Below are 17,642 nucleotides of genomic sequence, written 5' to 3'. Positions count from 1 at the left end.
GGCAAATCTGGTTTGTAAAAGCTACAGAAAAAGTTCAACATAACCAACTAACTGCAAGGTCACTGAAATGACAATTTTAAGGAGAGCACAGCTTTTCCCCCTTCACCCCAAATCTGTCACTAAGACACAATGTCCAGCTTTTTTTTTTAAGTCAATAAATACTACCATTATTGCACTGTAGCACCTCTAACACATTAATGAAAACCTAGGTGACAGTATTCTCCTTAAAAGGTGTAAATTTATTAGATGGGGCATTAAAACCACTTCACTACATGCAACTTTCCATACACTTAACTGTTCTATTTCCAATTGTTTGTTTTAAACTCAAGACCTCTTTAAACAGGAAGGGGACAGGTTAGAGGATTGGAGAGAAATATGAAAATAGCAAATGTCTCACTTTCCTTTTCTGACGGAACGACCAGAATCTAAAATCTGGGGGCATCTATATTACACAAAGTTAAATTCAAGAGTAATTAGGATAAGTGAAAGTACTCACTGTTACTATAGTTCTGATCATCATTCACCTCAGGAAATAACTACTAGAAATGATGCTTGATTAAAATTTTTGGTACCCTCCAGTTTGGTTCAACTACCAAAATAAATAAGCTTGTCCTCAGAGTTAAGCATTTTCCTCCAGAAAAGGTTGTTGGTGTGAATAAAAAACAAAAGGAATTCATATGATATATTTGTACAATGAGGACAATGTTTTGAGAGATGTAAATCTGATCACTCTGAGAAAACATTTCCTGTTTTAAAGGAAACATCATAAACTGAAACAGAAGAAATGAAGAGACTGAACCTTCTCCACAATTGAAAAATTTAAATTCACACTACAGTGCAAAACAAACAAAAACAAAAAACCCAGCATCTTACATCCCTCTTCTACTATAATACATATTCAATGTAGAAAAAGACAAAGCCAGTTCTGAAACAAAAGATCAGCTGCTACAAAAACAAAATAACATTTTGCAGAGGAGGAAAAGTACACAGCCTTTGAACCAAAACAAACAGATGACCTTTTCAAACTTAAAGCTTCAGTCCATGGCACAATCTGCACCTTATGGATAAAATGCTCCCTCAATTATCTGTTAACATACTGTTTGATGACTACACGATGGGAAGGTTGTTGATGCTGTTAAAACGAAGACACATTTCCTTCTGTGTAGTGATTAATATCTGTCAAATCTACATTAAAAAAAAAAAATCTCTGCCCTCCCGCTCCCCATCTTGCCTCATAAGAGACCCGAGTGTACAAAATTAAAAGTAGATGGTGAGGTGAGTTTATGATTTACAGCATTTTCCACACTCGAAGCATTTTTCAAGAGTCCTTGAGGTTTTAAGATTCAAATACTATGCAAGAAGAATTATTATTTGAACTACCTAACAATTACCCAGACTTCTTTTAGACTTCAGTTAACCTGTAACTAAAATGAGCATCTTTAACTTTTCCACGGGGCATTGGAGAACGAGTTCTTACTCATAAATGCTTTCAGGTCCTCAGACACTAGGAGCGGCGGAAGATCAAGAGTATCCATCAATTAGAGAGCTCTTCCGGACCTCAGTTTACCCACTTAGGAAAACGGGCGTATTAACTTGTTTCGTAGGGACCCCAGAGGTGTAATTAATTAGTGTTTTTAAACGCTCTGAGATCCAGAGATGAAAGGAAATGCAAGAGACACGCAGAGAACATGACAATAATCACAACAATAAAAAGAAATGACTAACTTGGAAGTCTGCGTTATATAAGGAAGGAGAAATAAGTTAGCAGATTCGCACAAACAAAAGAAAAGCCCACCGCCCCCTTTGTTTCTCTTTCATTTCTCTCTCCTCCCCGCCCCCGCGGAGCTCCCCTCCCGCAGCATGCGGCCGGGCGCGGGGCTCGGAGTTGGTCGCCGCGCGCCGGACTCCCGGGCGGAGGGGGAGGGAGCGTCGGGCCGGCCTGACAAAGGCTCTTCCTCCTGCGAGAGCGCGGGATGTCGGCGCCGCAAACTCCGCTCCCGGCCGCCTCTAGAGCGGGGGCGCGCAGGCGGGCAGGGAGAGCCGGCCGGTCGCCCCGGGCAGCCGCCGAGGAAGTTGCGCGCCCGCCTTGCCCGCACCCCTCGCCAGCCCCGTCACCCTCCCTCCCGCGACGCGCCGCGGCCACACTCACCGGACAATTGCTGGTGGCCGCAATCCCAGCACGGCCCCGAGATCCGGAGCGAGGGGGTGAAGTGTGCGTACGCGAGGAGCGCGAGCAGAGAGCCCAGCGTTCTGTCGCCGCCTTCCTCGCCAGCCGGCCAAGCCCCGCGAGGGAAGTTGGCCTCGGAGCCGAATGCTGAGGAGCCGCGGAAGGGGGGAAAGACGGGGGCCCGCTTTGTGGTGCGCTCCCGGAGGGCTCGAGGCAAATCCGAACGCGCGGCGCGGCTGGTGCTGCTGGTGGAGGCGGCGGCCGCGGCGGCGCCCCCCGACGGTCCCTCAGCCTCACACCGCCTCTGGGTCACTGACACACACTCGGAGGGAGGGAGGGGACTAGGAGGAGGGCGGGGCAGGAGGGAGGGGACCGGGCAGGGCCACAGCGGGAGGCGGTGACGCGACGCCGAGTGGTCTCTTGGGAGTTGTAGTTTTCCGACTGAAGAAAAAAGGGAAACCTCGTTGAAGATGCTGCCCGGCTCTCTCTGCACTGCGCATGCTTGGAGAGGGAGCGCGCGCGCGCGCGAGAGAGAGAGAGAGAGAGGGAGGGAGAGGAGAGAGAGAGAGGGTCGGCCCCTACTGTTACTATGGTCACCGACACACCGAGGGAGAGAACGTGTTCTTTGCTGCTGCGGGCTGAACAAGGCCCTTCTTGTCTTAGGTGCTGTTAGGGATCCCGCCCTCAGCTAGTCCTTCCTACTTCGCTCCACCCCCAGCTCCTAGCTTCACCACTCAAATGTGCCCCGTGAAATCTGACTTCCTGCCGATATTTCGGTCTTCCCTGCTGCTTCATTTTCTTTCAAAATTCTGAATCAGAAATACCCATTTTGGGGCGCCTGGGTGGCTCAGTTGGTTAAGTGACTGCCTTCGGCTCAGGTCATGATCCTGGAGTCCCAGGATCGAGTCCCACATCAGGCTGCCTGCTTGGCAGGGAGTCTGCTTCTCCCTCTGACCCTCCCCCCTCTCATGTGCTCTCTCTCATTCTCTCTCTCTCAAATAAATAAATAAAATCTAAAAAAAAAAGAAATACCCATTTCCTTCCCTTCCCTCAAACGAATCCTCTCTGCTTTAAATTCAAGGTTTTTTGTTTTGTTTTGTTTTTTACTTAAGACTTGTAGAAATGTAGTTCCTTCCAGTAACTTAACAATTAAGTGATAAAACTATTAGGAACACGGTCGGAATCCCATAGTTAATTTTTTCACTTAGTCACATCATACTTTAAGACCAGCAAAGGTAAAAGTTCAGGATTAGGATTGGTATTTTTTACTTGCCGGGTGTAAAATAATCCAGATTTGTTTATTTTAGGGTCTACGATTTTTAAAGAAATATACATAAATTCAAACGATACGTGGGAGGTTGAAAATTGTTTACTGTACTTATATTGGTAAACTTTCATTTGGCAATAACAGAAGTCTGAACCAAGGTCTGAATATGCTGTTGGGCTGGTCAGCTAAGTCTACACCCATATCGGGCACCCAGGTGTGAACTGGTGTTGGAGGAGGGTGGTGAAAGGCAGGATACAGTTACTGGATCTCTAAAGGACTAAAGGCAACCTGTCCCAAGCTCTTTTGTTTTCCTTCTCTGCCTAGCTAGAAACCCATACCCTGGAAGAAAAAGATTAATGTTTATAAATCAGAAACACATGTCACGGAAGAAAAATTGGAGGTTTTCAAATAGAATCTCAAGATCAGAAATCCTTATGTTTGTACAGCAAATAATTACTCATTCAAAAAAACATTTATTGAGTATACTCTGTCCCAGGCACTTTATTAGTTCTCAGAAGTAGAGATACAAGAATGTAAAAGAAACATTCCTTGTTTTCAAAGTGCTTGCTATGCACAGAGGAGACAGGTAAATAAAGGGACTCAGTGTGATAAATACTGTAACAGGAAAGCACACCAGGTGCTTTGGTACATAGCTGCCCCAGACTCAAGCAAGGTCAGGAGATGCTTCCAAGAACATATGAGCTTGAAGATGACTACACATCAGCATGTTTGTGCACTTTGGTGGAGGAGGGGGAAGAGAGAAGTGGGTGGAAGCATTGCAGGTGGAGGTGGACAGCAGCAGGAGCAAAGTGCTAGAGGCAGGAGACTGTACAGTATTTTGGTTATGCCAAGAGTTCAGCATTGTTGGTAGAACAGGGTTGAGGGAGTGGTGAGAGGAGATGCATAAAAAGTAAGGGAAACTGCTTAGATCATGAAGAATCTTATACAATATGCTAAGGAATGTGAACTCTTTTCTAGAAGCAATGGAAACTCATGCTAGGATGTAAGCAGATGAAATTTTGATAAGATATGTATTTTAGAAATGCATTTTAGGCATTTAAAAAAAGAGGAGAGCCTGAACTAAGGCATTCACAGTAGCAGGAGACAGAACTGAGGGTACTCAGGCACTATTTAAAAGAATTAATAGAACCTAGTGAGCAATTGCCTGTGTTTGGGGGTGAAAGGTGAAGGAAAGTTATAGTTATGATGCTTTTGGTTGCAAGCAGCAAAAACCCAACTCTAACCGGCTTAACCAATAAACCAATATTACCTATCTAGATAGAAAGTCCAGTGAAAAGGTGGGCTACAGAGCTGAATGATTCAACAGTTCAAAGATGTCATGTTTCTCTCTTGTTTCACTGCTTTTCCTTACTTAGTATTAGCCTATGGTCAAATGACAGTGGTTTTAAAAATTCCTGTGGTTTTAAGTTTCACCATCTAGGCACATGAAAAGAAAAAAAAAAGTAAAATTTTTGAAAACTCTCTTAGAAAGGAGAGAAAACACCTTTCCCAGAAGCCTCAAGAATTGGTTCATGTGTCTATACATGGCCAGGGGATGACATGAGGCTAATTATCTTAGGATAAAGACATATGCCCTGCCCCTAGACCCAAAGGAGTCAGATTCCCCCAAGTTGTGATGAGGAGGTGTGGATATCCCAATGAAAACTGAGGTGATTGCCCAGAAAACGAAGAACAAAGGCTGACAAGGCGGGAGCCACAATATCTATTACAAGGAAGAAGAAGGATGAGTCACAGATTTATGAGCTAGTGATGCCATTCACTGAGTTAGGGAATATAGGAGATTGAACAGCTTTTGAGGGGGAATTTGATGAATTCACTTTGGATATGTTGAGTTTGAGATAATTCTGGACATCTCTGTGGAGAAGTGGACTATATATATGTGTGTGTATGTGTGTGTGTGTGTGCTCTGAAGAGAGATCTGGACAGCAGAAGTTATAATTGGAATATACCATCATATAGATGGTAGTCAAAATTATGGGAATGGATGAAATAACCCCACCGGGAGTATGTACAGCAGAAAAGGAAGAATCAATAATAGCATCCTGGGGAACACCAGCACTTAAGGAGTAGTCAGGAAGATCATGAAAATGCCTGGGAACTAGCAAGGGAACTAGAACGTACAAAGAAGTAGGAAAATGTAATCTATAACCAGGAGAAAAGTCAGTCAATGTAAACAAAGCCAGAAATGACAAAGGTGGTAGAATGATCAGTCAACAACATTAAAAATTATCATAAATATTCTCCATATACTGAGAGAAATTAAAGATATAAAAATATGGAATTTCAATGGACATAAAAATTTCACTGGGTGGGATTAACACTCAAGCAGATTAGACACTCAGAAAAAAAGATTGGTAAGCTTGAAGACATAGCAGTAGAGTCTAGCCAAAGTAAAGCACATGAAGAAAAAAAAAAAACTAAAACAACAACAAAAACTAGAAAAAGAAAAACAGCCTCAGTGATCTGTAGGATAATATCAAGTATTCTAACTTTTGTGCAACTGGAGTTCCAGATAAGAGAAAGGTGAGAAGGGCAACAGAAAAATTATTTGAAGTAATATAGCTAAAAATTTGATAAAAATTATAAACCCAGAGACTCAAGAAGTCCAACGAGCCCTAAGCAGAGTAAGCACACACACTCACAAAACCACTACAAAAGACATCATCATTAAATTGTTGTAAACTTGTGATAAGAAAATATTAAAAGCAGCCAGTGGGAAGAAAGGTACATTATGTATAAATAAAGACAAAAATTCAATAAACTTCTGATCAGAAACTATGCAAGTCAAAAGACAATGAAAGGGCATTTAAAAAAGTGCTGAAAGAAAAAAAAATCTGTCACACAGAATCCTATATTTAGAGAAAATATCTTTCTAAAAAAGGAAAGCTAAAGAAAACAAAAGCTGAGAGAACGTTACCAGCAGAGCTGCACCACAAGAAATGTTAAAGCAACTTTTTCAGCATTAAACACACACACACACACACACACAGAAGCTTGGATTTATACTAAAGAATGAAGAATTCTGGAAATGGTAACTATATAAGTAAATACAAAAGGCTTCCCACCCCCACTTAAAAATTTTTAAAAAATGATAATTGACTACTTAAACAAAAATATAACACTGTTTTATGGGGTTCATAACATATGTAGAAGTAAAATGCTTGACAATAATAGTACAAAGGATGGAAGGGGGAAATGGAATTATATTGTTAGAATTTATATTATATGTGAAATGTTGTACTATTATTTGAAGATCAGTTGTGATAAATTAAAAATGTGCATTCTAAATCTTAGAATGCCCATCGAAAATAAAACAAATGGGTATAGCTAATAAGTCAACAGTGGAGACAAAATGAAATCCTAAAAAGGTATGCTTGAATGTAGAAACAGAAATATGAAGAAATCTGCATCCTTAATGACCATAGAGCTGACATAAGTTCTGGACTTTCTATCTCTTCACCTCTTTTTTTTTTATTTTAAAGATTTTATTTATTTGACAGAGAGAGACACAGCAAGAGGGAACACAAGCAGGGGGAGTGGGAGAGGGAGAAGCAGGACTCCTGAGGAGCAGGGAGCCTGAGGCAGGGCTCAATCCCAGGACCCTGGGATCATGACCTGAGCTGAAGGCAGACACTCAACAACTGAGCCACCCAGGCACCCCTTCACCTCTTTTAAGTGAGAGAGAAATAAACTTCTTTCTTATTTATAGGCATTGTTATTTTTGTATTCTATGTATGTACAGCTGAATATAATCAGAATAGCTACATGCTTATAGTAGTTTCATGAAATAAAGTATATTTCCCACAATCAGGCAGACCCATACATTGCTCAAAATTTGGTCTCATTGGCAGCAACTTCAACATAATTCTGGAGTTCGTGTACTTGTCACTAAAATTGCAGGAATAGTTTATCTTTTGTATGAACATCCCCTACTATTAGTTCAATCAACTTTTCTTGAAAGAGGAAATACATGTAAAGTCCTTGGAATAGAGTAAATGCTCAGTCAATATATACTACTTTGAAGCAGCCACCATAATAAGGTTGAGATAGCCCAATTTAGACATATTATGGGGTTCGTACTCCAAAGTTGGGTAGAAAATCAAGGTGGCATTCATTTACCTGTGAAAATCAGTGACTCTCTTTTTTAAAATTGTGTTCACCATACACTTCTCTATAGTTCTTCAAAATCTGCAGTGCTTTGAATTCAGGAAATTTCAGTCACAGGAAAAGAAATGAGTGTACCTTCACTTACCATCATCCACTCAGTCTGTGTATCTAGTTTAATACTGAACATTTCTTTGACCAAAACAGCTATCCTTTTGTTGCTTATCTGCCCTTTCAAATTTGGTATATTCAAATATCTACTCATTTCAGTAAGAAAGTGGATCCTGGGGGATTAATAACTTAGGTTTTGTTAGATGTCTTAAATTCTAAAAAATTCTTGATCTTGGGACTTTGCTCAGTAAATTCCAATGTTTCCTCCACATCTGACTATATAAAAATCAACTAAAACTGTATTTCTACCCTCCTTCCAAACATACATGAAAATGGTATTTAGAATATGAATATAAGGAAAAGATCACAATATTGATACCCTTCTCCAAAACATCATGCAATTAATCTAATTTGCTAGTAAATGATGTAGAGGGAATTGGATATACCAATCTTTTCTTATGACTTGAAAAAAACTTACAAACTTATTTTTCTCCTTTTATTGCAAATGTTTCATCTGCAGCATATGAACATACCTTTTCATATTTGTCCAAATTTCTCGTATTTTATACTGACAAATGATTATATCCTGTTAGTTCATGTACGTTAAAAGTTGTTTTTTTACTAGAAACACAGGCAGTCTTGTCTTTGGGATCAGGAAGACCTAGACTGCATATTGAACTCTTGCTAAGACTTTCAGATTTGAGAGTAATAATGTGTGTTGGGGCGGGAGGGAGGCATGCATTTTAATACTCATAAATTATGTAGGTTATCTCTTAAAACTTCTACCTTCCAATAGTCCTCCTCCCTAAAATAAAATTATTCTCTTTTAATGTTCTCAGAGTCTCCAAATAGCTCACAGTCAACATGGAACATGTTCCTATTTTAAACCTGTGAATGGCACACAATTTGAAGGCCTGGGCTTTCACTCAAAAGATTTGTAGGCCCCAAATGCTGTCTCTGACATTTTAGATATATTTGGAAAATGTCAAAGACAAGCTAGTTAAGATTTTAATGTTTTAAAGGAATGTGCTTATATACTGAAGAATGCAGCCTGTATATTCTCAGTATTAGGCCAACCAACATGTATGCAAGCAGTTATTTTGAAACTTTAAAAAATACTAAATAATGAGAGAAGTGGAAAACTTGTGGAGAGAAGATTTAGATTGTGTTTCCATCCCTATTGATTTATCTGCTCATAGAATAATTACTTGTATTTTTATACCTCAAATTTAATGCATTAACTCTTTCATTGAATACTCATTGAGCATAATGCCAAGCTATTGATGTAAAGATTAATTAGTCATGTTTCCAACCCTCAAAAAGCTTATAAGCAAGGGAATAGATAAGTACAACAAAATTTTATAATCACTTTTCTAGAAGTATGTTTTGGAAATAGTGGATATGTAGACAAGGGAATAATCAATTTTACATGAGAATACAGTCAGAAAACACTTCAAACAGGAGGTAGTGGTTGAGCTGAGTCCTGAAAAATGAGGACTTTTCAGTAGAGCTTGCACTATAAGAAAAAACATGGAAGTTGAAATAGCATGGCCCACTTGCAGAACTATAAGCAATTCAGGCCAGATGATAGGGTGTGATGTGGGCACCCTGAATCATGAAGTTAGGTAAATTTTCTGGGATCAGATTACAGAAGTCTTTGTATGCCATGCCATGCCAAGGAGTTTGGCAATGAGAAACTGTTGGAAGAATTTAAACAGACGAGTGATATAAATCATATTTGTGTTTGACCAGGGTGACCAGTTAAAAGAATATGTAATAATTCAGGTGAGAAATGATGGACAGACTAAGTAGCTGTGGGAATGGAAAGAAGAGAACAGATACCAAAGACATTCAAGAGATAGAATGAACGGGACTCAATTGCTGATTGGATGTGGGAAGTGAGGGAAAGAGGAGAGAAGGATAATTTTGAGGTTTCTGGCTGTGTAACTGGACATTATACATTGAAGTTACTCATTAATATAGTGAACACAAGAGGAGAAGCAACTTTGTAGAGAATAATGAATTTCATTTTGGACAACAGAGTTTGAAGTGAATGTGATGATATCTAGCAGGCATGAGATAAATATTGAGGACTCATGCCATCACTGAACCTGAGAGTGGGTAAGATCCCCCAGGGACAGGGGTGCCTAGGGGTGGCTCAGTCAGTTGAGTGTCCAACTCTTGGTTTTGGCTCCAGTCATGATCTCAGGGTCGTGAGATCGAGCCCCGCTTCGGGCTCTGTGCTCAGCGGGGAGTCTGCTTCTCTCTCTCTCCCTCTCTCTTGCCCCTCGCCCCACTCTCTCTCAAATAAATAAATAAATAAATAAATAAATAAATAAATAAATAAATAAATAAATCTTTAAAAAAAGATCCCCCAGGGAGAGTGTGTAGAGTGATAACGATAACAACCATTAACATTTATTGCATTATTAAGATCTTACTTTGACCAAGCATCCTGCTCTATGTTATCTCATTTAATCTTTGACACAACTCTATGAGATAAATACTAGTGATTGTTAATTTTATGTGTCAACTTGACTGGGCCAGATATTTGCTTAAACATTATTCTAGGTGTGTCTCTGAGGGTGTTTTTTGATGATACTAACATTTGAATCACTAAACTGAGTAAAGCGAATTGCACTCTAATGTGAGTGGGCTTCATCTGATCAGTTGAAAGACTGAATAGAACAAAAAGGCTGATCCTTCCACAAATGGGGAATTTCCTTCTGCCTGACTGCCTTGAGCTTGGATATTGGCTTTCAGCTATTTGAAAGTCCTGGTGTTAGCAGGGATCCCAGTTCTAATCTCTGCATTGCCAATACCAATACACATCTCCTGTCCCTATATGGGCATTAAAACCCTGGCCCCAGGCCCTTAAGGCCAAGATTTAGGTCTCTGGCTTTGAGTCCCCTTCTCCTGATACAACGTTTTTTTCCCCTCTGGCAATAAGGATTTCTCTCAAGCTCAGCTATGTTGTTATATTTACCCAGGATGTCTATGTATTTGTATGAGAAAATGTGGCTACAATTAGCCCAGTCTGCCATGTTGTGGGAGCCTATTTTTCATTCATTTTTGAAAACGGTTTCAAATACTTTGCCATAACTACCTATATTCCTCCTTTTCTAAAATCTTTTACTGATACCTTTAAGAACATACCTGACTTTCTAAAATACTACTTTCTTAGCGTTCAAGTACAAAAGAGACACACTAACTGTGAAGCATTACCACTCTATACTACTGGAGTGGTAATATAGACACTCTTGAGGCATGGTTAGGGAATACTGGGGAGCCAGGCTGGGGTACGGAGGGGGTTTAGGGTAAACAGCCATATTTAAAGTTGGCAATACATGGTGCTCCCTCTAATTCTCCTTGTTTTGCTCTCCCAGCTATGTTGGTGCCCCATAACCCAAACCCTCCTTGGTAGTCTTCTTTAGTCTACTCTCTATATCAGTTTTTGTTTTGTTTCGTTTTGTTTTAACATCTCTTTGTTGGCCTGTGTACAGGAATCCTGGACTTTGCCAATAAAATTTTCCTAGTTAAGTTCTGCCTTTTTCAGGATTGATTCCTCCCAATGAGGTCTCCTGAACTGGTACTGCTTTAATCTTTTCTCAGATAATTCCCCCATTCAGTTTCACAACCTGCCTTAAGCATCTGTCTCCTGCTGGTCCTGCCTCCACAGTTACCTCTCAGAGATCAGTTTCCTCACAACCCCACCCTGCTGTGTCACTGTATAAAACTCCCAGCCTCCCAACCTGAGTCACCATACACCCCATTCTAGTGTTACCAGCCGGGACTCCTGCCCCCAGCCTGTCTCTTCTCTGATAAAATCATCATTGCACATTAGCGGAGTCACAAGGTTCCATCCATTTGACCAGACTTAGCAGCCTGGAGTTTTTCAGTTTACGGGAGTATGTTTTTAATGCATTATTTATAGATCTTTTTATTATAGGAAATTTCAAAATATACGGAAGAACAGAGAATAGTCTAATGAATCCCATGTATCCATCATCCAGCTTGAAGAATTTTCAACTCCTGGTCAACCTTGTTTTGTCTCTACCTCCACCACACCCACTGGTTTATTTCAAAACAAATCTCAGATTCCATATAATTTTATCTGTATATCCATATGTGTCTCTTAAAAACTGGGTATCTTTATTTTAAAAATGAAACTATAACGTGATTATCACAGCTAAAAATAATCTCCTGAATATTTCCTTAATATCCTCAAACATCCAGACAGTTTTTAAGAATTGAGAGCCAAAAATGCAATTGGTTGTTATTATCTCTTAATTCTCTCTTTTTAAAAAACTTTCATATTATGGAAATTTTCAAACATATACAAAGTAAGCAGTATAATATATATGCGCACCACCCAGCTTCAACCATGACCAGCAATCTGTCTCCTTGTATCATCTCTACCTCCACCCACTCTCTAACTTCCATTCCATTATTTTTTTCAACAGTGTTTTGAGGTAAAATATACGTGTATTTATTTATTTATATTTATTTATTTATTTATTTTTAAAGATTTTATTTATTTATTTGACAGAGAGAGACAAAGTGAGAGAGGGAACACAAGCAGGGGGAGTGGGAGAGGGAGAAGCAGGCCTCCCATGGAGCAGGGAGCCCAATGCGGGACTCGATCCCAGGACCCTGGAATCATGACCTGAGCTGAAGGCAGGTGCTTAACGACTGAGCCACCCAGGCGCCCTATACATGTATTTAAACATACAAATCTCAGCTGTATAGTTTTGACAAATGGATATATCAATATAACCCATATCCCTATCATCACATAGGAATTTACATCTCACTAGATGGTCCCCTTGTGTCTCTTACCCCTTCACAGGAAACTTCTATGTTGATTTTTTTTTTTAACCTTAGATTTAGTACCTGTTCTAGGCCTTTATCCTCTTTTATGTCCAGCTTCTTCTTAGTATAATGTCTGTGAGATTCATTTGGTCTACTTCTTAAAATTGCTATCACTACTACAATATGTGTGTCCTTTCTCCTGTTGATGGAAATTTGGTTAATGAAAGTTTTTGTTATTGAGAATAAAGCTGCTATGAACATTCTTCCATAAGACTACCAGTGCTTAAGTCTCTTTTAAGGTCTAAGTGGTCTAAGTGGTGTTTGTGTGTGTGGGTGGGTGCGTGGGTGTAGGGGGTTGGTTGTTGTTGAGGAATTCAGGTCAGTAGAATGTCTAGTCTGGATTCTGCTGCTTGCATCCACATGTGTTTTACATATTCCTCTGTTCCTTGAATTTTGCATAAATTGATAGTTAGATCTAGAGGCATAAAAGATTCAAGTTCAATTTTGTCAAGACTGTTTCAAAGGTGGTGTCGTGTGTTTCCATTAGAAGATTCACAGTGATGGGTGTTCTTTTATTTGCCACTATAACTTCAGGATAGATTTCTAGAAATAAGATTGTTGGATCAAAGGGTAAATGTATATATAATTTCACTAGATTTAACTTATAGGATTTTCAGGGGTGCATTATAAACTCTAATATGCTGTTCAGTGAGGTATTAGCAAGTTGCAGTAATTTTGCTACACAGAAATACACATACACACATGCACACTTGAATCTCATTATTCGTAGTAGTTATGATCTATAAAGCTGCTGTGAACACTGAATTAGTGAATACTGAACCATGCCTCCTAGAGGAAATACAAGATTAAGATCCTGTGAGCATCTGGTCACAACATCTCAGTTAACTGAGCAATAGATAACCATATTTTATGTGTACTTCTGTTTAAAGACAACTTATTTAGTATATATTGTATTGAGCTCACAGTCAACAGCACTATAACTCATGCCTAAATGAAGTTTATCTAACACACATATTTTCTCTGAGGGCAACATCACAGCCTTCCTATACTTAGAAACACTAGACAGCACCTCAGCACCATGTTTGTGGGCCATTTTAAACATTGAAATCACCAAAAAAAGAAAAAAGGCACAAAAATTTGAACAATGTGGTGCTAAATGGACCACAAAAAGGACACTTATTTATACTATGAGAGCTGAGACAAGAAGGCAGAGCATTGCCTTGTTCAGCCTCAGCTAGGTATGAGGGTGCCAGGTGACTCAAATTTTTGGCTACTCTTCCCGTGTCCATGAATGACCTCCGAAAGCACTATGAGCATTGATTTGGGGGTTACAAATAAATTTTAGCTAGTAGGCAAATTCACGAATACATACTCCATGAAGAATGAGAATCAACTTTATACATAAAACAGGGTTAGCATCTTTTTCTAATCCCCCAGAAATTGGGCAACTAAAAAGAAGAATAAACTTATTCTTTTTAGCAAGTTCAATGGGACTATATTCCCATTAGAGCTAGGCTTGATGGGGGTATCCTGCCTCAAAATATGTGTAGATTTAAGTGTAACCATAACTCATTGTGGTAGGAGATGTAGACAAATTGAGTTTTAGATATGCTAACATTTTTACTAAGAAAGAACCCTGCTTGGGTGAGAAAAATAATGTCATATGTAGACGTGGAAACAGCATGAGGTCTAGAAAGATAAATATAAAAGTGTCTAAGAAAACTAGCTTAAAATCTAACTTGAAAGAAAGAAAAGACTGAGGACTTAGTACATAATAAATGCAAAGAATATAGTTCTAACATGTTTCAGTGAATGGGGAGTGAGAGACATACTACCTAATGAAGATGTGTGGTGATGAAGAATCAATTTACCTGGAAGCTGAGAAGTAATAGAAATAGAAAAACCTTTGCCTCACTAATGAAAAGGAAAAAAGTTCTTACTTGGACTTGAGGGTATATGTATGAGAAAATACATAAAATAGTATTCCCATAAAATATATGGAAAAATAATAAAAGTAGACCAAGTGAGTCCAGAATATGGATTAAAAAATTGTCTTACTCTAGGTATGAACCTCAGAGAACAATTTATAAAGAGTCTGATTAATTAAGTGACATCAGATCAGTATAATAAGTAAAACTGAAAATGCCTGGTGATTTACATATTGAGATAGATTTTCTGCTCCCCAAGGCCTCCGTAAATTATAGTCATACATTTGGCTCTCCACATATTAAGCAAATGCTGGTGTAAAGAATTATCAGAGATACTAGAGGCAACACATAGGAAAATGGCCATATTTTCCAAATATACCATAATAATTACTTTCCCACCTCTTATCCCTGATACTATTCACTTGAGCGGCAATAGCAGAAAATATACCACTACATTTTTCTTCAGACTTACCCTTAAAATTTCTCTCTAGGTCAGATATCGGGCTGAAGATACTTCTTGAAGTCAAGTCACAGAGACATTCTATAGTGCTTGACCACAACACTTATATCCCTATGGTGAGAAACTCCAGCCTCCTTCCCAGACTCAACCAGGATTCCCATAAAACTCTCCTATAATTCCCTCTCCTAAGACGCTCTCATAAATAGCATATTCTAAACCATGGGTCACTAGCCTGGGTCTCCCTTTGCTTATTGAACAACTTGCCTGCACTCACTAGTTTCTCTCTGGCTTTAAGAATTTCAAAGATCATCTCTAGGATGTGGGGGAAAAAAATCCCTTGATGTAGAGGGGGAAATGGTACTGGAAAAGCCCATTAGTATTATATACTTTTAAAGAAAGCAATTTGGCTCATATGAAGATTATCATTACTATGACAGACACCTACATTTTAGTTTCTTACTGACCAGACTTAACAATGTTTAGGGAAATCATGAAAAGTAATTCTTATCTCCCAGAAAACTAGAATTCAGGAAAGCTCTGCCACTCAGAAGTGGTCTTGCTGATTGAGAAGAATAAACAGGAAATTCAGTAAAAACCTTGTCCTATACAAATAAAGTAGTAGGATTGATAAGAAATAAAAAAAATAAACCCTTTCATAATTGCAAGTTCAGTTTGAACTTTTGTTTACTCAATTTCTAAATTTCGTTGTTCAATTAGAACCATATAATAACACTCATGAGATTATTTTGGTATCCAAAGCAATTTGTTGCTATTCATTCCTTAACCACAGCTCTCTACCCTCATCTTTCACTCTCCAATTCCAAATTCCAACAGATTATTCAAATGGAGGATTAGCCTGAGCTAGGAGTTGAAGACAAATAGGTGATACTTAACATAAAGAAATGGAATACATAATGTAAGCATCCCATTTTGAAATAAGTTAGATGCTAAGATTTAGAAATATAACTGCTATGAATTTTTACTGATGACATGCCCAATTGTGACCTAGGCTATTGATATTGTTGGCCACACGTGAATAAAAGGCAAACATTTCTATACCTGAACACAGGCAAACTGGTTAGCTTAGAAGAAACTTCAAATCTATCTTCATAAATGGAACAGAGAAAATGGAACCAAATGACACTGGAGGAAAAAAAGAAACAAAAAGATAGGTTATCTCATAGTCCTATAGGGTAAAAATCCTAATTATCTTGAGATCATTTATCCAGCAATCAAAATAGGACCCAATAACCCAAAGGTAAAACTTCTGAGCTGCTAAAAAAAAAGGAAAAAATGTTTAAAAAGCTGTATACTAAAGATCACAAACAATAAAGTAGAAAATGTTCTAATATTAAACTCATCTAAATAAACTTGATATTTCATTCCCCTAGTCACAGAAAATTAGAAGCAATAAATTTTTTTAACCCCCAGTTATTATAGACTCTAACATTTATTGTGTGTTTACTATGTGTGAAGGATAGTTACATAAATAGCTAATTTAATCCTAGGAGGTATGTATTATGATTCCCCTCATTTCTCAGACAAGGAAACGGAAGTAGAGAGAGGTAGTTAAATTTGCCCAAGATCACACAGTAGAAACCAGAAGGGTCAGGATTCAAATACAAGCGTTTTACCAGAGACCACAATTTGGGCATTAAAGGCAGACATCAGGGACTGTGAATACAGCGATGAACAGGTTGGGGAGGTTCCTGCTGTCAAGGTCTACAAGGGCCAGGGAACTGTAAGAGGAGTGAGCTGGTAGGAGCTGAGGCCAACAGCACAACAGCAGGGGGCTGAGGGTTGGGAGCACCAGACCCTTTACAGTTATTATTGAATTCATTCTTTGCAACCATGCTGTAACTTAGAAGCAGCCCCTTTTTAGATGAAGAAATTGAGGTTACGAAGCATTAAATAAATTTCCCCCGAATTGCATAGTTAGTGAATAGTGGACCTGGGATTTGAATCCAGGTCTGTCTGACATGAAAGCTTAATTTCTTGCTCCTACACCTCACTACTCTAACAAAGCCCCAGAAACACAGGAACTTATAAAGCATTTTGTCTACAATTCTGTATAAAAGGAAAGGGCCCTGAAAACACTACACCAGCCTGTGAGGGTTTTGTTGAATACATAAAGTGGTTGAATGTAACAATGGTACAATAAAATATGTACAATTAAGACCCCAATAATCAAGAACTAGTGACATTATGTTGATTACTCTCTGTTTAAGAAAGCAGGGGAAAGTATTGCATATTTTAAAAAGTCAAAAGTAGATAGGGTTAAAATGAAATGTGCATTCAAAGGGATGAGCTTCAAGTATCTGGAAAATTTTCCTAAGTGGAATACCTCTTTTCTAATGATACCAGATAAATAAAGTTTCCTATCTTGGGAAACAGACAAATAGACATATTAAATAAAGGTTAACACTATTTTGTGTCATAGGGCCCAACAAAAATAGTCCCAGCACTTAATACCAACTTGGATTATGTGTTAATACTGAATCATACAGTATCTAAAATGTGTTCTACAAATTATAAGAAATTTTAATTTATCAGGAATTCAAGCTATTAAGAAAGTAAAATATTGGATTTATCCCCATTCTATACTTCTGTGAGAAAAATAGGACACCAGGACACCTGGGTGGCTCAGTTGGTTGAGCGACTGCCTTCGGCTCAGGTCATGATCCTGGAGTCCCGGGATCGAGTCCCACATCGGGCTCCCTGCTCGACGAGGAGCCTGCTTCTCCTTCTAAC

At 38.9% G+C, this 17,642-nt stretch overlaps 1 protein-coding gene across 2 annotated transcripts in view; it reads right to left on the bottom strand.

Moving 5' to 3' along the window:
• PELI1 (pellino E3 ubiquitin protein ligase 1) overlaps nt 1–17,642 on the bottom strand; it is a 95,366-nt gene that overhangs the window by 55,884 nt on the left and 21,840 nt on the right. The window contains exon 1 of one of the 2 annotated variants that reach the window (XM_021699055.2): nt 2,150–2,468. The exons of the other annotated variant lie outside the window; for it this stretch is intronic. The gene's annotated coding sequence lies outside the window, so the exon portion shown is untranslated. Of the gene's footprint in view, nt 1–2,149; nt 2,469–17,642 lie in introns of those variants that run through there. 2 annotated transcript variants of the gene reach the window in all.

The sequence above is a fragment of the Neomonachus schauinslandi genome, chromosome 10 (assembly GCF_002201575.2).
Source record: "Neomonachus schauinslandi chromosome 10, ASM220157v2, whole genome shotgun sequence".
NCBI classification, from domain to species: Eukaryota; Metazoa; Chordata; class Mammalia; order Carnivora; family Phocidae; genus Neomonachus; species Neomonachus schauinslandi.
Note: the sequence above shows the minus strand (reverse complement) of the source record. Positions and strands in the feature narration are given on the sequence as shown.